The following is a 25,685-nucleotide window of genomic DNA, read 5'->3' on the forward strand; positions in this document are numbered from 1 at the left end:
TACTTTAAAACTCAAAATAACAATTTAAAACATGAAAGGAATGTAAGTAAAACAAATAATTATTACTACAATGAAAGTTTAGATATTTTAATTAAGTACATTTTGTGTAGCTTATTTTCCAAAAAAGTATTTACCAGCGAGAATGACTCTCAGTTAAGCTGATAAGAACAGATTTTTTAGTCATTGAGGTAATACTTGGAAAGCAACTTAGGAAAGGTTCACATTCGGTAAGGATTGGAAACAGCCACAAAGGTGTTGCTCAACGGCGCCTGCCATACACCGGAGCATCACACTTCGGGCGGACGTAACTAAGAGTTATCTCAGGAATATAAGATCCCATAGATGTGTTCTGGCCAAGATGGAAAGCGTCATAATCCTGTGTTCAGCCACGGTGGAAACCCAGACGTAGCTGGCCGGGGGAAAAAAAAAAAAGGAAAGCGAGCAGAGTGGAAGGCTCATATGTCGCTAACAACTGTGTCGCCAGTGTCTACAGCAAAGGCTGGACACACACGAGACCGATCTGCATCTGCCTCGCTCCAGATCGCCTCCCCTCGATCGAGCAGGGGGCAGATGGGGCCTGAACATCTCGCAGCCCTCAGTCAAAATAGGGAGAAAAAGAGGGAGGAGTATTCAATGCAGGGCGGGTCCGGCAGTAACACCAGCAGTTGCTGCCCTCACAGCAAGGCCGGCCACGTTCCGGAGCCGCCGCTGCAGCTTCGTCATAATCGGGCATTAGGAGACCAATGGCTAAAGACAATACATCGCATATCAGTGTGTTTTGTATCCGACCTTGCCAGCATTAAGCTGATAAGAATAGATACTACACTTTGATCTTAGCCAAAAGGCAATGGTGCTGGGCTATCTTTCAAAATTTCAAACTGTTATTAAAGCTGATTATGTAGTTTTCTACTTTTATATGAAACATTTTTTAAGTATCATAGTTCTGACAATGTTTCTGCAAACCTAAAATGCCAAATTACCTTTCACGACGTTTTTTAGCTTTGAAAAGTGAACTTGGAGAAAACGAGAAAATATTTATTCTAGTATTTTGTGACTCTACATATCATCAAGATAGCTTGTTTACACCTTGAAATGTTCCCTTGTGAGTATGTAGAATATTCAAAGGTGTGCTGATGATGGGTTCCACGAATGGTTCCAACAGACCACTAGATTCAGAGGATAGTCTTTTCATCTGAAATGTGAGAGAAGTTTGAGACCAAAGTACAACCTTCTGTCACAGATAATTAATGGTGATGATATCTGGTGTGCATCGCTTTCAACCAGATACAAATAGGCAGTCACTCCTCAAGCCCCATCTCCTGTCCACAGCAAAGAACAAATTCAAGGCAACTCCCTCTGCTGGAAATGCCATGATATAATAGTCTTTTGGGGTAGTGGTGATGTCAGTCTCGTGAATGGTTGGTTAAACGGTCAACCATTAATTCAGAGGTATCTCTGAAGGCTCTGAACTGAAGAATCGTTTCTGAAGTGTCTGATCTGAAAAGAAAGCGAAATAAAGCTTGGTTCACTACAACAACGTGCACCCATACAGAGTTTGAGATTCTATAAACATGTAACAAGATTTGATTGGGCATCAGATCTCATCCACCCTACAGCTGGCGCTCTCAGTCTTCCATCTGTTTGAGACACTTAAGGATTCTCTAATACGGGTTACAATCAAGTTGATGAGCACTGGTCAAAAAGTGTGTCTGGTGGCGAAAGCATGCTCGTACGCAATACTGGCATTGAGCCAAACCACGTCACGAAGATAAACGTTGCATGTAAAGGAAATGTTGCCTGATATTACCAAATTACAACATTTGAGAATAAATATGTGTCCCATAGGTATAGAAGGCCACAGGGCTTGCCGCATCGGTAGCACTGGTTCCCGTCAGGTCACTGACGTTAAGTGCTGTTGGGCTGGGCTAGCACTTGGATGGGTGACCATCTGGTCTGCCGAGCGCTGTTGGCAAGTGGGGTGCACTCAGTCCTTGTGAGGCAAACTGAGGAGCTACTCGATTGAGAAGTAGCGGCTCCGGATCAGGAGAGCAGAGTGCTGACCACATGCCCCTCCATATCTGCACACAATGATGCCTATGGGCTGAGGATGACACGGCGGTCAGTCGGCACCATTGGGCATTCATGGCCTGTTTGGGAGGAGTTTAGTTTAGTTATTAGGTATGGAAGACTGGCAGCAATTGCAAGGTTATTTCAATTCATAGGGAGACAAAAATCGCCTTTTTGGCTCACCATCTGTGGAGACGCAGATGGAAGACAGCCATTGTGAATGGTCGTTATGTGGAGACAGGAATTTCTGGGAGGCATGTAATCTGTGCATGTTTAGTTACATTTGGTGACCACAGGATGCCATGGGACTCCTAAGACGGTGAAACACCTTCTGTTATGGCACCTGTCGCAGGTTCGTATGCAAGGTGAATAGAACTTGAGGGAGTAGAAGGTGTGTGGAGACAAAGGCCAATGGCAGGAAAGTGCTCTATGTAGGTATAGAAGAATGGCGACCGTGACAGGGCGACAGGAGCTACGACACACAGTTATTCACTCACCGTTTAGAGAGCCTCATATGTAGAGGGACTCGAGCCGGAGCGAGTAGTAGGCGCGGGGAGGCAGCGGCTCCCGGCGGGCGGGCTGTCGGGTGATGGCCGCCATGGCGCAGCCCACGGCGAACTCGAGAGCGCGGCACGCCGTCTGGAAGCAGAACCAGGGCCAGGCGCGCGGCGCCTCCAGCCGCTCCAGCCGCTCCAGCTGCTGCTTCTGCTGCTGGTGCTGGTGGCCGTGCTGGCCGTGGTGGTGGTGGTGGTTCAGCGGCACCGCCTGTCGTGCAGCCGACGGTTCGTTATCATCTCTCACAGTTATACACTGGCATAAAAACAAATGCAGTCCTTTTTTACTGACAAGTGATTGTACGAGGGTCATTCATTACTCAAAGAGACAAATTGGTCTGGAGAAAAAAGTGTTTATTTTTACAAAACAATACTTTTTCCCCTTTTCAACATAATCCCCTTGAAAATTTATGCACTTTTTCCAAAAGGCTACAAGCTTTTTTCCGTCTGCAAAGAACTCTTTATCTTGATGTTTTAACCAGTTTCTCACAAACTTCTTCACGTCCGCGTTGTCCTGGAACCTCTTCCCACTAAATGACTCCTTCAGTGCACCAAACAAACGGAAATCACAAGGTGATAGATTAGGAGTGTAAGTGAGATGAGGCAGTACTTCTCAGCCCGTTCTGTCGATGGTTTCAGGGGTTAGTTGAGCAATATGCGGACGTGCATTGTCTTGCTGGAGAATCACACCTCTCCTCCATCCACGACGTCTCTCTCATTGCTGCTTTCACTTTGTTTAAAAGCAAATCCGAGTAGTATTGGCTGTTCATTGTAGGCTGCCCTTCGAGATAATCATAAAAACTGAACCATGAACTTCCCAAAACACTGTCAACATGACTTTTCCTGCTGATGCATGGGTTTTGAATTTTTTCTTGACAGCTGAGTTGGTGTGCTTCCACTCCATGCTTTGCCTATTTGATTCTGGCTCGTAATAGTCAACCGACATTGCATCAAAAGTTAAAATTTTGTTGAGTAATGGCTCACCTTCTCTTTCATAACGCTCCTTTAGCTCTGTTTCCTTGTGTCACCGCGAAAACTTCTTTGGGACCCACCTAGCACGTATTTTGCAGTACTTCAGCTTGTTACAGATACCAGTACTAAATTGAACCTTATCAACTATCATTTCCTGTCACATTGCGATCAGCACGGATAATGTCATCAATTCTACTTTCAAGTGAGGGAGTTGAAACTCCAACTGGTCAGCCGGAACGGTGTCCGCCAGTCACTGAGTCAAGACCATTTTTGAACTGCTCTACCCATTTGTGAAAATTTGCACTATTCATATAACCTTCACCATAAACTTGAGACATTCAACAGTATATATTGACTGGTTTCTCGCCTTCAGCAATTAAAAAACGAATAAAAGTAGGTTGTTCAACTAATGTGGCTGTTTCAAGCGGAATCGCCATCTTGAAATGTATTTTTAATGTTATAAACAAAACAATATTGTTACATCAGCTGATCAGGGCTCATCCCAGTGATGCCAACTTAAATCCATAAAAGTACCAAATTTCCCCTACTAACAGGTTTTTCCCGAGAGCAACTTGTCTCTTTCATTATTGAATGACCCTCGTAGTCCATCATTGTAGAATATGATAACAAGTTCAGACCAAATGAAACACTCGTGTCACGAAAAATTGTGTTTGCAAAGAGTCGCACCAGTACCCAGTGTACCTCCCTCTGGCACCAATGCAGACGTGTATTCCCCCATTTCAACCATCGTAAAGGCTACGATGGACATCCTGCGATAAATTGTCCCGAGCACCTTTCACCCTTCTTTGCGTTTCGACAACGATTCTTGCAGTCTCTGGAGAATGAGTGATAACCTAAATCTCCACGACTTGTATGCATTCAACTCAAGAGAGATACGGTGGGCGCGATGTCCAAGGTAGTTGTCGTACACCGGAAGGAGCACGCTACATCACAGGAACCGAATCGCGGGCGTGAATTGTCCTACTGAAAGATTTCCTCTCGAGAAAAAGCCAATAGTGTGGCGTTGACAGCCTATGCAGTGAATCAGGCATTGGTTACTCTAGCCTGCAGAAACGCGAAACGTGACTGCGAGTTGTAAACGAGCCCCCACTCCACGTCAAAAACCTGCATGCCCTGGCCAGACGCAGTGTGGAAGAGCCATCTCATCAGTTTATATGCCTTCACGCAGACTGAACCCGCTCTCATCACTAGAGACCGGATTTATGCATTTGCGCGCCGTATATGCATTTGCATAATTGGCTTCTTTCCAATATCTTAACTAAAAACTATTGCCGATGCATATTTTCGCTCTATATTTACAATATTTTAAAAATTTTGACGGTCGGCCTCTAGCCCGATCTAATTTTGATCTCTCATATATTGACCGCGAATCTAGAACTGCGTGCAAACACTAACCGAGAGGCCACTGCATAGCGAAATCTTTACAGAAGTGGGACAGGAACAGGCAGACAGGGTCAATGCTAGCTAGCCGCGTTGGTCGAGCGGTTCTAGGCGCTTCAGTTTGAAAAAGCGCGACTGATAAGATCGCAGGTTCGAATCCTGCCTCGGGTATGGCTGTGTGTGATGTCCTTAGGTTAGTTAGGTTTAAGTAGTTCTAAGTTCTAGGGGACTGATGACCTCAGATGTTAAGTCCCATAGTGATCACTGCCATTTGAACCATTTGAGAGTCAATGCTCCTGCGCCCCCCCCCCCCCCAGTTAACCCCCCCTGCTGTCACACCGTACGCGTCGGCAACAATTAAACTACGCAAGCTTTTAGTCGCACGTCCATTTTTTCAGTTTACCATTCTATTTACTTCTACACAGTTGGAACGTGTTTACGACGTGGAGTGTCTAACGTATTGTGCGCCATGCCGCCCGATAAAAGAAACGTCGTTTCGTTAGTAGCGGATCGTTGTGGAACATTTAGATATGACGGAATTGTTTCATATCGTCGAGTTTGCGATTAAAACGATTCGTGGAAAAAAAAAGTTTCAAGTAGACCAGCATGACAAGACAAGTCTTCATATCGCAAGAATGCAGAAGAAAGGGCCACGACAATAACATCTGACAACAGCAAGTTGCAGTAGCAGGGATTTGTCCAAAGGTAACCAAAAAAGTTCGTTTAACATGGATCTGTGTGAAGCATTCACTGCAAGCAATATTCCTCTTCACAGAATTACAAACCCTATCCTCAAAGGCTTCCTGTGCAAATATTGCTTAAATCAAAATATACCTGATGAACCAACATTGCGTAAAAATTCACATACCGGCAATTTACGTAAAGGTTCTGGATGAAGTATGCAGTGAACTCAAGGACAGAATTATCTGGATTTCAATTGACGAAACTACAGACAATTGCGGCCGTTACATTGCAACTTTAAATGTTGGTCCTTTAAAAGCAGAACCTTCTTCTTCCTACTTATCAGCCAGAAAAGAACTTGGAAAAGTAAATCATTCCACGATCGCCAGATTTGTGAATGAGGGTATTAGAAAAATATTTCCAGAATCTTCTGCAGATGAAAGGGTGTTTGTGTTTATTTCAGACGCTGCTCCCTATATAATGAAAGCAGGAAAAACCCTCCGAGTATTTCATTTCAATTTGATTCATGTAACATTCTTCGCCTTGCTGAAGAAGTACTTTCCACGTTTGTGAATGTTAACTGATTACATAAAAAAAGGAAATTTTTCTGAAGGCTCATTTTCGCATCAAAACCAACAATGAAAAACTACCAAATGTGCTTTTCCCTACAGTACCAGTGGTAACTCGTTGGGGTACGTGGGTCGAAGTTGTGTTGTTATACGATGAATATTTCGAGGCCATTAGAGGGGTAGTAAACAACTTTGATAGATCAGTGACTTTGGCAGTTTGGCAGTGCAAGGATCTTTTAACGATGCCGGTATTAAAAAAGACATTGGTGTGATTACCACTCATTTTTCCATATACCTGAAAGTACGGTATTAAAAAGCTTGAAACTCTAGGTTTGGCGTTGAATGAATCTATTCAGTTAATGAATAAAATTATTCTAGTAAACTCATCATTGTCGGGGGTATTCCCAAAAAAGGTTAAAGAAAAGTTTGAAAACATTTTTAAAAGTAACCCAAGCTTTGACCCCTGGTGCCAAATTGATAGTTTTATTAATGGGACGAGTGAACTGTTACCAGAAACAATAAGTGCCAACATAGCACCCAAGTTCAAGTACTGCCCAGTTACCTCAGTTGATGCAGAACGGTCCTTTTACGCTTATAAAAATGTTTTGAGTGATCGAAGACACAATCTTACTACCGAACATTTGGAACAGTACGTGATCGTTTCTGCTTACAACAGCAGAAAAATGTAAAATAAACTGTAAATGATGTTTTGGTCCAATATTATTAATTAAAAGTCAATGCTGTTCAAAAAAATTCATGATACTATGTTGTTTTTTAAATTAAATACTACTGAGTTTTTGAGCGTGCCCCCCTCGAAGTTGGTTCCGTACATATCGCATCTCCTTGTTACCGGTAACTGTAGCAAAGAAGGGACAATTCTAGAAAAACGGTATGCGTCCCCGTTTTGCAAATTTTTCGAAAATAATCCCAGAAAGGCCCCCCTTCCTAACCTCTACTAGAAAGTATTCAGGAAATGATATCAGCGTTCTAAATGCACTGATTTTTCGCGTGGCCGGCGCTCTTCCTCGTAATTGGTATGCACAGGTTCGACTTTGAAACATAATGCACGAAGTAAATGGTTCAAATGGCTCTGAGCACTATGGGACTTAACTTCTAAGGTCATCAGTCCCCTATAACTTAGAACTACTTAAACCTAACCAACCCAAGGACATCACACACACCCATGCCCGTGGCAGGATTCGAACCTGCGACCGTAGCGGCCGCGCGGTTCCAGACTGTAGTGCCTATAACCGCTCGGCCACCCCGGACGGTGCACGAAGTAACTACCATATTTTTTTATTATCTCATTTTTCGTCTTTAAAGCAGTTTTTCAAGCATATTTGCATGCCTGTTTTCAGTTTTGCATCACGTCGGTTCCGAGATTTTCGTAACCTGTACAGAATATTTGAATAGAGATCAAGATAAGCATCAATTGGGCCCATTCTACTGATCATGAAAACCACTCATGGTTTTGCACCACCATACAACGAGATCTTCAGAGGTGGTGGTCGAGATTCCTGTATACACCGATACCCCTAACACCCAGTAGCACGTCGACTTGCATTGATATATGCCTGTATTTGTCCTGGGATACTCTACACAAGTTCATCAAGGCACTTTTGGTCCAGATTGTCCCCTCTTCAATGGCGATTCGGCGTAGATCCCTCAGAGCGGTTGGTGGGTGACGTCGTTCATAAAAAGCCCCTTTAAATCAATTCCAGCTGTGTTCGATTGGGTTCATGTCCAGAGAACATGCTGGCCACTCTAGTCGAGCGATGTCGTTATCCTGCAGGAAGCCATTCACACGATATGCACGATGGGGGCGCGGATTGTCCATGAAGACGAATGTCTCGCCAATATGCTGCCGATATGGTTGCACTATCGGTCGGAGGATGGCATTCACGCATCATAAAGCCGGTACGGCGCCTACCATGACCACCACGTCAGTCCGACATAATGCCACACCAAAAAAAGCTGACAACATCCACGTTGCTGTACCCGCTGGTGTGTCTAAGGCGTTCAGCCTGACTGGGTTGCCTCCAAACACGTCTCCGACGACTGTCTGGTTGAAGGCATATGCGACACTCATCGGTGAAGAGAACGTGATGCCAATCGTAAGTGCTTCATTGGGCATGTTGCTGCTCCCGTCTCTAGCGCGCCGCAATGTTTCATGGTTGTAAAGATGGACCTCGCCATGGAGTCTGGAGTGAAGTTGCGCATCATGCAGTCATTATCCGTAGTTAGCGGTCATCCACTGCAGTAGTAGCCCTTGGGCGGCCGGAGCGAGGCATGTCATCGACAATTCCTGTCTCTCTGTATCTCCTCCACGCTCGAATAATATCGCTTCGGTTCACTCCGTGACACCTCGACACTACCCTTGTTGAGAGCCCTTCCTGGCGCAAAGTAACAATGTGGATGCGATCGAACCGCGGTATTGACCGTCTAGCCATGGTTGAACTACAGACAATGCGAGCTGTGTACTTCGTTCCTGGTGAAATAACTGGTACTGATCGGATGTCGGATCCGCCTATGTCTAATAGGCACTGCTCATGCACAGTTGTTTGCCAGCCGGAGTGGCCGAGCGGTTCTAGGCGCTACAGTCTGGAACCGCGCGACCGCTACGGTAGCAGGTTCGAATTCTGCCTCGGGCATGGATGTGTGTGATGTCCTTGGGTTGGTTAGGTTTAAGTAGTTCTAAGTTCTAGGGGACTGATGACCTCAAAAGTTAAGTCCCATAGTGCTCAGAGCCATTTTAACCATTTGTATCATGGTTGTTTACATTTTTGGACAGGTTTTGTGACATCTCTGAACAGTGAATGGGACTCTGTCTGTGATACAATACCCGCAGTCAACGTCTACCGGGATGATGCAAAACTGCTTTTATGTACGTAATATGCATATAATCCTGATCACTAACGACCTGAAGCGCCAACGCACTCTTCGCTCTACTGTTTCAAGATGCCAAAGTATCCATCCTTGGCTGTGTCGTGTCTTCAGCAGTAGCCTGGACAGAGGCACAGGTTATCTTAATCGTGCTGCAAGCAAACTTTTCTCAGCAGCTGCTGATGACCGGTGGACCACTGCTGCTTACATGGTGCACTGATGTTGATGTGTGAACGTCCAGGATCAGGTCTACAGGTGTGGGGATGTCCCACATGGCACTGCTGAAAGTACCGACTCACTGCAGATGCACTGGGCCCAACACGTCCATATGGCTTCCCACAGGTTCACAGTTGGACGCCATTCATGTGGCCGAAGCTGTTCGACAGGAGTACATACTTGTTGGAAGGGCGGAGTTATACCGTAGAATGAGAATTGCAAACACTGTGTACCTAGATATTCAGGACAGTTCCTGTCTGCAGAGTGAAGACAGAGGGCTAAAAAGACAGACCTCCGAAGCACCATCTGGTGGCTGATGACTGTAACAGATAATCACTAACAAGCACAGCCTCTCAGTAGACACACCTTATGCCCTTGTGCCACTGAACACGGACCTAGAGGGCTGTTATGTTTTTTTTACCTGTGGTATATTTCCACACGAGCTAAGAGTCTACTTTAGGCTAGAGTTGTAACACAAAGGGAAAGGAAAAACAACCTGTCTCGTGGACCAAAACCTAGTCCATTATGGTTATTAAATGCAATTCCAGTGGAAGATGCGGACTCTGATCAGAATTTGTTGGTTATTAATTGCAGACTTAAACTGAAGAAACGTGGCGATTTAATGTGGTGGGCGTCGATAAGTTGTAGGACCCAGATGTTGGACAGGGTTTCAGAGGAAACATTAGGCGACAAGTGACTGAAACAGATGTGACCAACACAGTTAAAGAAATGACGTAGTGAAGGCACCAGAGGACGTCAGAGCTTGGCACGTACCAAATGCACGTTTTCGATAAATGTAGGAAGTAAACTCGCGACGACTGTGCATCATTCTGGATCGATTGAATTTCACGGAAGTAACTATTTGTGTGCCGCCTGTAACGTTGGAAATTTCTTGGAAATTTGTGGTAAGGTCTTATGGGACCAAACTACTTAGTTTAAGTGAGATCAAGTACTGTAAGCTTAGGAACCGATGACCTAACTTACGCCAAGGAAATCACACACCAATGCCCGAGGGAGGAGTCGAACCTCCGACGGGGGGAGCCGCACAGACCGTGAAAAGACGACTCAGAGAGCACGGCTACCCCATGCAGAGTAGTAACGTTGACAAAATCTCGTGGCAACTGGTGAAATTTCACTGAAGAGCCAAAGAAACTGGTACAAGTGTATAATCTCAGAAGACTGTTCCTGGAAAGAATCTGTAGCAATTCTGGATGAAAGGCGTGTCGCATTGTCCTGCTTGAATTGCCCAAGACCGTCAGAATGCTCAATGGACATAAATGGATGCAGGTGATCAGACAGGATGCTTACCTAAGTGTCACCAGTCAGAGTCGTATCTAGATGTATCAGTTGTTGCATATCACTTCAACTGCACACGCCTCAAAGCATTACAGAGCTTCGACCAGCTTGAACAGTCCCCTGTTGATATGCAGGGTCCACGGATTCATGAGGTTGTCTCCATAACTGTACACGTCCATCTCCTTGATAAAACCTGAAACAAGACTCCTCCGAGCAGGCAACATGTTTCAAGTCATTAAAAGTCCAATGTCAGTTTTTATGAGCCCAGGCCAGGTGTAAACCCTTGTGTCGTGCTGTCGTCAAGGGTACTTGATTGGGCCTTTGACTCCGAAAAACCATATCTATGATGTTTCATTGAGTGGTTCGAACGCTGACACTTGTTTATGGCCCAGCATTGAAATCGGCAACAACTTGAGGAAGGGCTGCACTTCTATCACACTGAACAATTCTCTTCAGTCGTCGTTGGTCCCTTCCTTGCAGGACCTTTTTCCGGCCGCAACGATATCGGAGATCTGATCTTCTATCGGATTTCTAATATTCACGGTACTCTCATGGAATGGTCGTATGGGAAAATCCCAATTTCAGCGATATCTCAGATATCCTGTGTCCCGTCGCTCGTGCGCCGACTGTAGCACCACTTTCAAACTCACTTAAATCTTAATAACTTGCGATTGTAGCGGCAGTAACCTATCTAATAACTACGCCAGACACTTGTTGTCTCACATAGGCGTTGCCGACCGCATCGCGGTATTCTGCCTGTTTATGTATCTCTGTATTTGAATACGCATCCCTATACCAGATTCTTTGGCGCTTCACTGTATTTTCCACTTTTGTGTCAGGGCGATAGACTGTTGAACTTGGCACTTGCTACAGAGGTCGCCGCTGAACTGCTAATAGTGCTGTTTATGACAGGGACATTATTATTATTATCAGGAATATTATTATATTTTTTCGCGTAAACTCTTTGGTGTGTTACGGAATTTCCTGTCATGTGATCCCTCCTCTTCCGCACAAACAGAGTCCTTTTCCACGTGGGGGAGTGCGGTGGGAGGTGTGAGGGGAGGGCTGTGTAAATTTTACAGGACATGAGAGATTACTTGATTTATCTATTTACTTAATTAGTCAGTTACTTTGTCATCAATTGTGTGAGGAGGGGGGGGGGGTACAGTTGGAGGTTTCCAGATGAGTGGCGAGGAGGAGAGGAGGGGGAGGGGTGATGTGTTTCTCGAAAGGACAGGCGGCTATAAATCAATTCCCAGAGTTCATAAATCAATTAACATAACAATAGAATAAGGGAGGGCAAGTGTCAGAAATCAATCAAGTTTGCCCCTGAATGTATGCAACCCACACTAACAAAATGTTGTGGAGCACATATTAAGCTACTGCTACCAATGTGGATCGCTATTGGAAGCCACCACCATGTAGGCATATCAGCAGCCTGCTATTTATGCGAATTATGTGACGTGTGCCTAGACACCGAATGCCGCATACCTCTATTTCGGTCCAACGACAGACAAACAAGCTATTGAGCAGGTGCACAATGTTTTGGTCATCAGTGTATAAATTGTAGTTTATCATTTATTTGGAAAAATTGTATATGATAAGAGAGTTCGAAGTTCAGCAGGCGTAAATTTTTTTCTGGGTGGGTTGATACTTTTCCAAAACTAAGATAACTGAGTACTTCAAGATTTTTAAACATGGCTGAAACAGCAAGTGTTGAAATTCTTCACGGTAAATCGTAACAGCCAAACAGTTGCAGGATAGAGATTTATTAAAATTCTTGACCACGGTTTCGGTATGTCTAAACATACCCTCATCAGAAGTAAAATACGCCTGAGCAGGAAGATACCTTCATTAGCAAAAACTTAGCGTCGGAACTGAGAAAGAAAAAACACTATAGATTAAGTAACTGTAAAATTACCAGAGTATTACAAGCACAAAAACTTTTAGTGACTTACTAAAATCACATCCTGCGGTGGAGATACTTAAAACAATTGCGCCAAAGGCGTCGTCGTAATTAAAACATCATCTCAATTTATACAACGTAATTATGGACAGAGGGTTGATGCGAACACAGCATAGCATTGTTACTTTGCCTGTAAACTAGTGTGAAGAGGGTGTGAAAGCCCTAGGGCAGACAGTTTCACCGAGAGAGGGCACTTGTGGTATGCACATCAAAATTATTAAAAGTTGTGCTAATTCAAACCTTCTGTCTTAATAAATAAAACATACCAGAACCATTTAAAAACATCTACGTAAAATAGAAAATATGAAACCAACTTTTACCTGTGTCCTAGTGTCAAGCAGCTGAAGCTTGCGCTACGGAACACATCTAAGACCCCTATTTCATCGAAGGAAATCTTAATGGTAGGCAGTACACCACATTCCTACAAGAAACATTACGACTGTTATTGGAAGAAATACCTTTCGGAACAAGGAACAGAATGTGGTATCAACATGATGGGTGTCCGGCACATTTTCGCTGATGGCTAGAAAGGAGTTGCAGAGGCAATTCCCAAATCGTCGGTTTAGAAGTGGAGGAGATGTGTCGTGGCCGGCTCGTTCGCCAGACTTGATACCTCTTGTGGGGATTCGAAAAAGACATTGTCTATACAGACGTTCCAACTACACCTGAAGATACGCGAGAGAGAATTGTCATAGCACGTGCTTCGATGCCAATGTGATAAGGAATACCACTCGTTCCATGATAAGATTGCAGCACTGCATTGATACCAATGGTCATCAGTTCGAACACCATCCGTAAACGGACGTTCATCTCACCTTTTTGACCTTCGTTCACCTTTAAGGGGCTCCGGAACGCCCTATACTTGCAATGTTAAAATAACGCATATAAATTACATCTTTCCTCACAAAGTATTTGAGGTAGGAAGTTGAACTTTTTACAGATTAGTTATTGGAATATGGGCTACAACTTAACACAGGGATTTTACAAAATTTTAGTTCAGTTATTAAAGATGATTTTTTTTCAATTGTAATGAAAATTCACAACATTTTTTTGCAATTTTTTATTTATATATTCAAAAATATACAGTTTTTTTGGAAAAAGGCTGTGTTAAATTATGCAGAAGGTACTGTGTAACATTTACTGAAAGTTTGAAACAAATATGTTTGGAAGATCCTTAGAAAACATGTAATTAGTTTGAGAAAATAAAAGTTTTGGGAATCGAGCGACAAAGATTGGATTAACTTTTTAGTGCTTTCCAGGTCCATAGAATGGATTATCTTCATCCTCTGCAAACTCCTCCTCCAGCTTCTTCTTGTTCCTCCTCCTGTTTACTCTTGCTTGTTTTTCTAGACTCTTTACAGCCCTGTCTGCAGCCCGAAGGCGTTCCTTGTCTAAAGCAAGCATCGCTCTACCATGTTAGAATGTTATTATTTACAGTAATAACACATACCTTTGGCTTTCCAACATTTCTCCTTTTCTTAAAAGCCTTCATAGGATTTCTAATAACTTTACTTTTACTCATTATTATACTTCAACAAAACAGAGACTCAAGAAACAGAATTAATTACGAATATTTTCGAGATAACGACAAAGTAAGTAAACATGAAACAATCGACAATCACACCAGCGATATATATTGAACCATCACAGATTAGCCACAACACATACTTTATCTCGCATCACTAAAATGTACCTGATGAACACGGACGTTAATAATAACACCATTTGACAGCAGTTTAACAGCGCCACAGTGGGTCACGCCCATGTAGAACACATTTCAAAAAAAATTTAAAAATAGTTGTAGTCTTCGGAATTGAATAAATTATATATCTATTAAAAGGTAATAGTCTGCAGATTCAGAAAACGCAAAAAAGTAAAAATTGAACTTTTGATGATTTTGATCTTTAATCTTACTATTGGACATTATTGGATTCGTGTCGATGGCCGCTATCAGAAAATAAATACCAAACTATAGCGTCCCATTTGAAAAAATAAATAAATAAACTTTTCCTTGAATCTCTGAAACGACCCCAGCTAGTAACAAAAAATCAACGTCATAATATGGCCCCCGTTGTCCCATACAACTTTTGCCCCACAAACTTCTCTGCTACTATCATATATTGGGAGTTATTCTTGGTGGCAGCAGTTAGTGACTTGGTCTGTATAGCTTCCTTGCTGTGCCTCCCGAACCGTGCGCCGGGCCACCGTGTTTCGGGTCGTTAGTGCAGGTGCAGCTGCCTCTAGACAGCTGAGTGACTCACCACGCGGGGGGCGGCGGCGCCGTAGGGCCCCAGCGCGCGGCCCGCCTCCCCCAGGGTGAGCAGCAGCAGCAGCGCCGCCGTGGCGGCCGTGGCGCGCACGACGCCCCGCACCGGGCTGCCGCCCCCGCCGCCCCCGGCGGCCGCGAACAGCGAGTCGCCGCCCCCGGCGCAGCCTGCCGCCCTCAGCCCCGCCAGCCCGCCCCCGGCGGCCGGCGCGCGGTACGCGATGTGCGCCAGGATGGAGCCCAGCGTGACGCCCTCCGAGGAGCGGCGGCGCGCGGCGGCGGGCGCCGGCGCCTCCAGGCCGGGGGCGGGCGCCGCCCCCGCGCCCTCCAGCTGGCCCGGCCGGCCCTGCGCGCAGACGAGGCCGCAGTCAGCCCTCTGCAACGGCAGCTAGAGGCGCTTCACCTGGCTGCCCCTGACTCGCGTCTGTCATTCTCAGTGGGTGATGGGAACCTGCTACATACAGGGTGTTTCAAAAATGACCGGTATATTTGATACGGCAATAAAAACTAAACGAGCAGCGATAGAAATACACCGTTTGTTGCAATATGCTTGGGACAACAGTACATTTTCAGGCAGACAAACTTTCGAAATTACAGTAGTTACAATTTTCAACAACAGATGGCGCTGCGGTCTGGGAAACTCTATAGTACGATATTTTCCACATATCCACCAAGCGTAGCAATAATATGGCGTAGTCTATGAATGAAATTACCCGAAACCTTTGAAAACGTGTCTGGCGGAATGGCTTCACATGCAGATGAGATGTACTGCTTCAGCTGTTCAATTGTTTCTGGATTCTGGCGGTACACCTGGTATTTCACGTGTCCCCACAGAAAGAAGTCACAGGGGTTCATGTCTGGCGAATAGGGAGGCCAATCCACGCCGCCTCCTGTATGTTTCGGATAGCCCAAAGCAATCACACGTTCATCGAAATATTCATTCAGGAAATTAAAGACGTCGGCCGTGCGATGTGGCCGGGCACCATCTTGCATAAACCACGAGGTGTTCGCAGTGTCGTCTAAGGCAGTTTGTACCGCCACAAATTCACGAACAATGTCCAGATAGCGTGATGCAGTAATCGTTTCGGATCTGAAAAATGGGCCAATGATTCCTTTGGAAGAAATGGCGGTCCAGACCAGTACTTTTTGAGGATGCAGGGACGATGGGACTGCAACATGGGGCTTTTCGGTTCCCCATATGCGCCAGTTCTGTTTATTGACGAAGCCATCCAGGTAAAAATAAGCTTCGTCAGTAAACCAAATGCTGCCCACATGCATATCGCTGTCATCAGTCCTGTGCACTATATCATTAGCGAATGTCTCTCGTGCAGCAATGGTAGCGGCGCTGAGGGGTTGCCGCGTTTGAATTTTGTATGGATACAGGTATAAACTCTGGCGCATGAGACGATACGTGGACGTTGGCGTCATTTGGACCGCAGCTGCAACACGAAGAACGGAAACCCGAGGCCGCTGTCGGATCACCTGCTGCACTAGCTGCGCGTTGCCCTCTGTGGTTGCCGTACGCGGTCGCCCTACCTTTCCAGCACGTTCATCCGTCACGTTCCCAGTCCGTTGAAATTTTTCAAACAGATCCTTTATTGTATCGCTTTTCGGTCCTTTTGTTACATTAAACCTCCGTTGAAAACTTCGGCTTGTTGCAACAACACTGTGTTCTAGGCGGTGGAATTCCAACACCAGAAAAATCCTCTGTTCTAAGGAATAAACCATGTTGTCTACAGCACACTTGCACGTTGTGAACAGCACACGCTTACAGCAGAAAGACGACGCACAGAATGGCGCACCCACAGACTGCGTTGTCTTCTATATCTTTCACATCACTTGCAGCGCCATCTGTTGTTGAAAATTGTAACTACTGTAATTTCGAAAGTTTGTCCGCCTGAAAATGTACTGTTGTCCCAAGCATATTGCAACAAACGGTCTATTTCTATCGCTGCTCGTTTAGTTTTTATTGCCGTTTCAAATATACCGGTCATTTTTGAAACACCCTGTATGACCCCACCTCGGTCACACGGAAATAACACTTTTCTGACTAGTCGCAGGTGAAACAAATGGGTTCCGTGTAGAAGGAGATTTTCGCTCTGCAGCGGAGTTTTCGCTGATATGAAACTTCCTGACAGCTTAAAACTGTGTGCCGGACCGAGACTCGAACTCGGGACCTTTGCCTTTGGAGGGCGAGTACTCTACCAACTAAGCTCCCCAAGCGCGACTCACGACCCGTCCTCACAGCTTCAGTTCTGCCAGTACCTCGTCTCCTACCTTCCAGACCTCACAGAAGATCTTCTGCGAACCTTACAGAACTAGCACTCCTGGAAGAAAGGATATAGTGGAGAAATGGCTCAGCTACGCAGTTTTAATCTGTCAGGAAGTTTCATATCAGCCCACACTCCGCTGCACAGTGAAAATTTCATTCTAGAAACAACCCCCAGGCTTTGGCTAAGCCATGTCTCCGCAATATCCTTTCTTTCAGGAGTGCTAGTTCTGCAAGGTTCGCAGGAGAGCTTCTGTTAAGTTTGATACTGGCAGAAGTAAAGCCGTGAGGACGGGGCGTGAGTCGTGCTTGGGTAGCTCAGTTGGTAGAGCACTTGCCCGCGAAAGGCAGAGGTCCCGGTTTACCCACACCCTCTGGTACAGCAGAGCAAGCAAGTCCACGTCAATGTCAGCTACGAAGACTCTATGGTACCTATCTGTAGAGGCTCTAGAATCTCTGACACTCCTTTTTTGTGACAGACGGACGTCAATTTGTACAGTGGTAGAACTGCTCTGGGAGAGCAGAAGCCGGCAGCCGGGATACCGATGGATACTCATCAACATCTACATCTACATGGATACTCTGAAAACACTTTTAAGTTCCACGCAGAGTGTTCATCGAACCAGCTTCACAGTTCTCTATTATTCCAATCTCGTATAGCGCGGGGAAAGAAGGAAGACCTATATCTTTTAGTACGAGCTCTGATTTCCCTTATTTTATCATGGCGATCGTTTCTCCCTATATAAGCCGGCGTCAACAAAATATTTGCAGATTCGGAGGAGGAAGTTGGTGATTGGAATTTCGTGAGAAGATTCCGTCGCAACTAAAAACGTCTTTCTTTTATTGATGTCCAGCCCAAATCCTGTATCATTTCAGTGTTTCTCTCTCCCATATTTCGCGATAATGTAAACGTGCTGCCCTTCTTTCAACTTTTTCGATGTACTGTGTCAGTCCCATGTGGTAAGGATCCCACACCGCGCAGCAGTATTGTAAAAGAGGACGGAAAATCGTAGTGTAGGCCTTCTACTTAGTAGGTCTGTTACAGTTTTTTAAGTGTCCTGCCAATAAAACGCAGTCTTTGGTTAGACTTCCCCACAACATTTTCAATGTGTTCCTCCAACTTTAAGTTGTTCGTAATTGTAATACCTAGGTATTTATTTGAATTTACGGCTTTTGGATTAGACTGATTTACCGTGTAACCGATCTTTAACGGGTTCCTTTTACCATTCATGTGGATGACCTCACACTTTTCGTTATTTAGGGTCAATTGCCACATCGTACCATACAGATATCTTTCCTACATCGTTTTGCAATTTTCTTTTTCTACTGATGACTTTACTAGTCGATAAACTACAGCATCATCAGCAAACAACGTAATACGGCTGGTCAAATTGTCTCCCAAATCATTTATACAGCTAAGGAACAGCAAAGGGCCTGTAACACTACACTCGGGAAAGCCAGAAATCAGTTCCGTTTTACTCGATGAATTTCAGTCAGTTATTACGAACTGTGACCTCTCTGACAGAAAATCACGAATCCAGTCACATAACTGAAACGATATTCCATAAGCACGCAAGTTCAATACAAGCCGCTTGTGTGGTACAATGTCAAAAGCCTTCTGGAAATCCAGAAATACGGAATCCATTTGAAATGGCTTGTGAATAGCACTCAGCGCTTCGTGTGAGTAAGAAGCTAGTTGTGTTTCACAAGAACGATGCTTTCTAAATCTGTGTTGACTATGTGACAACAGACCGTTTTATTCGAGGTAATTCATAATGCTCGAACACATTATGTGTTCCAAAATGCTCATGCATATCGAAGTTAATGACATGGACCTGTAATTTAGTGGATTACTCCTACTACCTTTCTTGAATGTTGGTGTCTCCTGAGCAACTTTCCAGTCTTTGGGTAGGGAACTTTCGTCGAGCGAACGGTTGTATCTGATCCTTGAGGATTCTGGCGAGGCATGTGTGTCCGAGGGCAGGAGCAAAACGGAAGCACAGCATCTGGTGTTAGGCCGGGACAGCTGGCCGCAGCTGTGAACGAATCCGTCGTGCGAGCTGCGTTGCGAAGTCGTACAGAGTAGTCTGTGTGAAGGAAGAGGCCGGCAGTCTGAACTGGAGCAGTGGTGGTCAGCGAAACTCAGTGGTTGCAGTCGAAGGTAGAGTGCTGGAAGGTATTTTCATGGCACGAAGCGATTCCGATCTATGGAAAACTGGAAGATACAATATGTGATCAAAAGTATCCAGACACCCTCAAAAACATACGTTTTTCATACTAGGTGCATTTTGCTGCCAGGTGCTCCATATCAGCGACCTCAGAAGTCATCAGACACCGTGAAAGAGCAGAATGGGGCGCTCTGCGGAATTCACGGACGTCGAACGTGGTCAGGTGACAGGGTGTCACTTGTGTGTCATACGACTGTACGCGAGATTCCCACACTGCTAAACATCCCTAGGTCCACTGTTTCCAATATGATAGTGAAGTGGAAACGTAAAGGGACATACACAGCACGAAAGCGTACAGGCCGACCTCGTCTGTTGACTGACAGAAACCGCCGTAATGTGTAATAGGCAGACATCTATCTAGACCATCACACAGGAAATACAAACTGCAGCAAGATCCATTGCAGGTACTATAACAGGCGGCAGGTGAGAAAAGTTGGATTTCACGGTAGAAACGGCAGCTAATAAACCACACATCACGCCGATAAATGCCTAACGACGCCTCGCTTGGCGTAAGGAGCCTAAACATTGGACGATTGGAAAAACGTTGTGTGGTGTGACCAATCACGGTACACAATGTGGCGATCTGACGGCAGAGTGTGGGTATGAAGAAAGCCCGGTGAACGTCATCTGCCAGCGTGTGTAGTGGCAACAGAAAAATTCGGAGGCGGTGGCGTTATGGTGTGGGTGTGTTTTTCACGGAGTAGACTTGCACCCCCTGTTGTTTTGCGTGGCACTATCACAGCACTGGCCTACATTGATGTCTTAAGCACCTTTTGATTCTCACTGTCGAAGAGCAATTCGGGGATGGCTATTGCATCTTTCAATACGATCGAGCACCTGTTCATAACGCACGGCCTGTGGCGGAGTGGCTACATGACAGTAACATCCCTGTAATGGACTGGCCTGTACAAAGTCCTGACCTGAATCCTGCAGAACACCTTTGGGATGTTTTGGAACGCCGACTTGGTGGCAGGCCTCACCGACCGACATCGATACTTGAGTGCAGCACTCCGTGAAGAATCGGTTCCCATTCCACAATAAATCTTCCAGCACCTGATTGAACGTATATCTGCGAGAGTGGAGACTACCATCAAGGCTAAGGGTGGGCCAACACCATATTGAATTCCAGCATTACCGATGGAGGGCGCCACGAACTTTTAAGTCATTTTCAGCCAGGTGTCCGGATACTTTGGATCAGACAGTGTATTTAAATTTTCTACCTGAATGAAGTTCAATTGGAACTTAAGAGTATTTACATGTGTAGCTGAGGCTGTATTAAACTTTCCATTTCAAAGTGCTTAAAATGTAGAAACGTTAATTGATGGGTATTAATTAAATACTTTAACTCTAATTTTATGTCGGTTTGTCCTTTTAGTAATATTTGGACCTCGAAGTATTTTCAGGTCCTTTGTGTTGACTTTTCTTTTTCACTGTCCACCGTAAACTAATTCCATTTGTAGGAGTCAGTCTTCCGGCATTGATTTCCTTGTAGTTCACTATCTTATGACCGGTTGCTGGGTGTTTGAATCTATCAGAGGGGCCCGTAATTCCTGTTTAAATCTGGTTATTCTCGTGTCGCTGGGTGGACCTTCTGTAGCGATGTTCGTGATCCGAGTGATTGCAGTTAGAGTTGTTGGTGGCTCAGAAATAAGCAGCCGAATGTGAATATCTTCATTGAGGGAGGCAAAGAAAGAAGCAAAACGTCGCAAACTATAGTAACACCTGTACAAAGCGTATAGTCACTTTAACAGAAGAGATTTATTTCACTGCTCTTTCAGTGTTCGAAATACGTGGGTAGTTCGGAAAACTAGTCCATGCCGCAATGTGATCCATGTGATAAGTATCAGTTCCGCAATTCGCAGAAATGCAAGAGTCCAGTTTACTATCGATTTAGTAGTGAGCATAATAACAACTAACACTTTCGTATGATTTGTCACCCTAGAAAGGATATTTAACAATGTAAACTTGTCCAGGGGGGTAGGAACCGTTAAAAAAAGAATCATATGGGAGAGTTAAAGAGGAGTAACGTAAAATCTGTATTTTCTCTCTGAAAATATTTAATTCGGTTCCTTCGTCTGATTTCCTGTGTCTGCACACCATTTTTTAACTTTTCGGCCCCAGTTTGGTGTAAATTTCTTTTTCCTAGGAGTACTTTAAGACGTGTTTTGTGAGCTTGTTGTAATTAATACTGAGCACGTACCTAAAACAATATCAATCTTCACCTGCTGCGACGTAGTCGCGAATATAAACAGTGATCCAGGTACAGTGAAATGTTTTTCTTTTTTTCCAGTCTTTCATCACAGATCTGAAGATGGTGAATACTGACTGGAAACGGTCACCGTCGAAGCACTTAATATTGTGATCAAAGACTGGAAAAGAAATTTGAATATCAGTCTTCTTTCCAGGATGTTTCTGTAATTCTGCCCATGTCCCATGTTTTTATTACTGTCATTACCATTATTGGAAGTGTGGAAAAGAATGTGGGTACTAAAATCGGTCATAGTAGTTGTGCGTATGTATCGTAGTAAATGACAGTACAGTGATGATCACAAGGCCTGTTGAGCGACCGTGACCTTCGGATGAAAGCATAGCTCGCAGGGAGTGGACACGGAAGACGCTAGCAGCTCGCTCCGTCCTAGGCGTGTTTTCAGGTACTTTTTCTCGCCATGCATGGACGTCTAATTGCTAAACATGAGTGCTAAGGTGCAGTGGAAGAGAATTGCATCACTTAAATACAATTTGAAGAATGTAACTCACTCATAATTTTATGATTATATTTCAAGGTCAAAAAATTATATTGAATAAATATGTTTTTCCTGAGAAATTACAGGGAACGGACATAAGCACGAAAACAGCTTTTGTTCTCCAATATTACTTTTATCGTGTTAACCGGTTTTCGGCTTACAAAGCCATCTTCAGACATTTACTGTGTATTGTTACCAAAGAAGTTACAATGTTTGCAAACAACATTGGAAGATAAGTCTAGACTGAAGCAGAAACATACAGTAAGTAATATCTTTGACAGTGTGGTGGTAATACAATGAAAAATTAAAAAAAATTGAACAGTAAATAAACAAAATTGGAGTAGACAGAAAAAACTTTAACACAAAATAAGAACAATATTTCTACATAACGGTGTCTATTAATAAACAAAAGTAATAAAATCAAATAAAATTAGTACTTGACAAGGCTACATCAGGAGGTATAAAACATGGAGAGTGATACACAACCCAATTAAGGAAGAAACAATTATCAATGTAACTACATAATACATAAGGAACTTAAGAAATACCAATAAGAGAAACAGAAATAAATAAATGCAGGAAAATAGAGGTGTTTGATGGAACATACAGTAAATGCAATATATTAGAGTGTGGTGTTACTGCATATTAACGTTAACATTATATCCAAAATAGTGGCTATGTAACAGGTTGCATTAAATACATGAACAAAGTAAAATATGAACAATATTTTATGAGACAACTACAAAAGGTGTTAAACGTGTACCAGTTAAAAGAAAGCCTTAACTATTGAAACTACATTCTATATGGAATACATATACACCTTCGATAAAACAAAAGAACTTAATGAATACAAGAAAATCGGAATATTTAGGAACAGACAGTGTGCGAAGTAATGAGCAACAGAGATGATTATATAAAGTTTAGGAGAGGCAAAGTGTTGAGCTGTGTCTGGTCATTTAGGATTAGATCTGGACTGTGCACTAGATGTTTTTTAATTTCCAGGGCTTCCAGCAGGATGAGTTTACGGCCTTTGTTTGCTAAGTGAAGAACGTGTGGTACTGGCTGGTACTTGCGACCCTCACTCAGTACATGCTCAGTAAATAGGGAGTCAGAATTCTGCAACCTCCAGCTATGTTCATGTTCAGCGAGCCTAATTGCTATGTCTCTGCCTGACTGACAGATGTAAAATTTGTCACAATCAGGTGTTTTTGTATACCCCACTGTTGGCTAATAACTGGATCTTACCTATTAAAAACACACTGGGCTGTGCTGTTCTTAACATAGTAGGAAAGCCTATATGCCAGACTTTCAGTGCTTTGACAACAATCTGTAATATCTCACCTAGCATTGGTAGTGTACACCATTTCTTGCAGACAGTGGATGGGGAAGCAGGTGGGGCATGGAGGAGAGGTATAATTTTCCGTTTTTGTTTCCTGTGCAACATGCCGTCAATAAGAACTGGACTGTAGCCATTCACTGTGACAGTAAATTTTATTGTATCTAACTCTGCTTTAAAATTATCTCTGAACATGGGGATAGATATGAGACAGTGTACCATTGAGTGGAAAGCTGCATGTTTGTGAGCTACGGAGAGTTGTGAGCAAGAAGGTGTTGCTGCTTCTGTAGTTGTAGTTTTGAAATAATGTGTGTGTGTACTGATGTCGTTGGTGAGGTCTAAGAAGTTTATGGGTTTATTGCCAGTCTCCATTGTGAACTGAAAATTTTGTGTTGACTGTTTAGGTTTTTCAAAAATGTGTTGAGTCGTCTTGTAGTAGCAGTCCATATACACAGGAGATCATCTACACATCTAAACCAGTATTTGATATCTGCACTCAAAGGTTTCGTTTATAGAAAATGTTCAAAACGGTCCATAAATATTTCAGCCAACAGTGGACTAAGAGGGGAACCCATAGCTAAGCCATCTATTTGTTCCGGTATGATTAATAAACTTTTGTTACAGTTTTTTTATAAAAAACTTATCTTGTGACCATTTCAGTAAATTATTTCGTGTTTAAATTCTCATAAAAGTGATTACGTCTAATACAGGCTAACAACAACAACCACTACCACAGGGTAAAAATCAATTTAAGAGACGCATGGGGAAGGTGGACAAGCAAAGGGCTTAATAGTTAAGGTGATTGAAATCAGGGCATAAACTCACAGTCGCCTGTTGTCTTTCAAATCGCACTGCAAGACCACTGTAGTCTTGCAAGCCTTTAGATTCGTGTGATTTATGGTGTAACCGAAATATATGTAGAAAGTAGTTATGTTTTAGAAAAAAAATAAAAGAAGCAGGTATTGTCCAGTTACATGGAATGTATCATGTCGTCGAACATTATGTCCTAAATCTTTGGCTGTCGTGTCACGTTTTACCTTGTAATGTACTACATTTTGCATTTTCACTTTCAACGTTTAATTTAAGTCATGCATTAATCTTATCGTTTTAGGTGCTTTCTGTGCGCATATAGGGCACTGAGCCCCATGTGTTAGCAGCTGATGCCAGTTGCCACTGTTTATCGCCAGTCTGACTGTGAGTTGGTACGACAGCCTCCTTGTTCGTAGATCGTGCTGCTGAATGAGACCTCCACTGCTTCTTTTATAATGGCGTGAGAGATCCTGTTACTTGGATCTCTTTCCCCCAATGCTCGGAAAGTTGACCAAGAGTCTAATGGCATACAGTTTACCCAAGAACTGGCATACAAGCAAATTTACTGTTTTCGGTGCCACTTGGAAAAATGCTCAAAAAGCTGGCCGACAATCTAAATCTACACAAAGACTGTTACAAAGACATATGTTAAAGAATGAGCTTAAAACCATATTTTATAATAATTTAAAGCCATGACAGCACGGTGTCGTTTAATGAAACAAATGAGTGCTTGACGACGTCGTCAAAAGATAAAATGTGATTAAGGTTACACAAAATTGGAAACAACAATTTTTTTTTCAGAACATTCAAATAAATGTTTCACTGAAATTCAAGTTGTTGGCTGCATAATGGCATCTATGATTTCTCCGAGAAGTTAAATTTTTTTGAAAATCCGTAATGTCTAGTGAATTACATCGGCACAGCATTTTTACTCGTCAATTTGTATTCTCTTTCTCCAGTATTAAACTGATCACAATTAGATTAAAGTTTTGATGTTATAGTGACGTATTTTCAGCATTGTTACTATTTGTGAATGAAGAATTGTAAGCAATTTGTCTACAACAAATAAAAAATTATCCTCTTCCCTTCCATTGTCTCTGAGAGTATGTTTCAAATTCCTGTCCTTTTGTTGGAATTGCCTCGATAATGTATTCCTTGTCGACATTACTGCCTCTGCAAATGCTTGTTACTCTGAACGATTTTTGTCCTGTAAATTATTTTCCACCATCACAAATACCTCTATTCAGCTATAAAATATGTATTTAGTTCATCATGGAATTATAAAAAATTATAAAAAAGCAACTTTAAACAATGTGTGAAGCAGTTGTAACGTATTACTTAAAGTGAATTATCACAGGAAGATTATATATAAATATCAATCAACTTTTAGACCACAGTTACACTGTACATTACGAAAAGAAAATCAG

At 43.4% G+C, this 25,685-nt stretch overlaps 1 pseudogene; it reads right to left on the reverse strand.

Annotated features, from left to right (window-relative positions):
- Window positions 1-742: 742 nt before the first annotated feature.
- On the reverse strand, window positions 743-857 carry LOC126109012 (U2 spliceosomal RNA; annotated as a pseudogene).
- Between the last annotated feature and the right edge of the window lie 24,828 nt (window positions 858-25,685).

Source organism: Schistocerca cancellata, chromosome 11 (genome assembly GCF_023864275.1).
Source record: "Schistocerca cancellata isolate TAMUIC-IGC-003103 chromosome 11, iqSchCanc2.1, whole genome shotgun sequence".
Taxonomy (NCBI): Eukaryota; Metazoa; Arthropoda; class Insecta; order Orthoptera; family Acrididae; genus Schistocerca; species Schistocerca cancellata.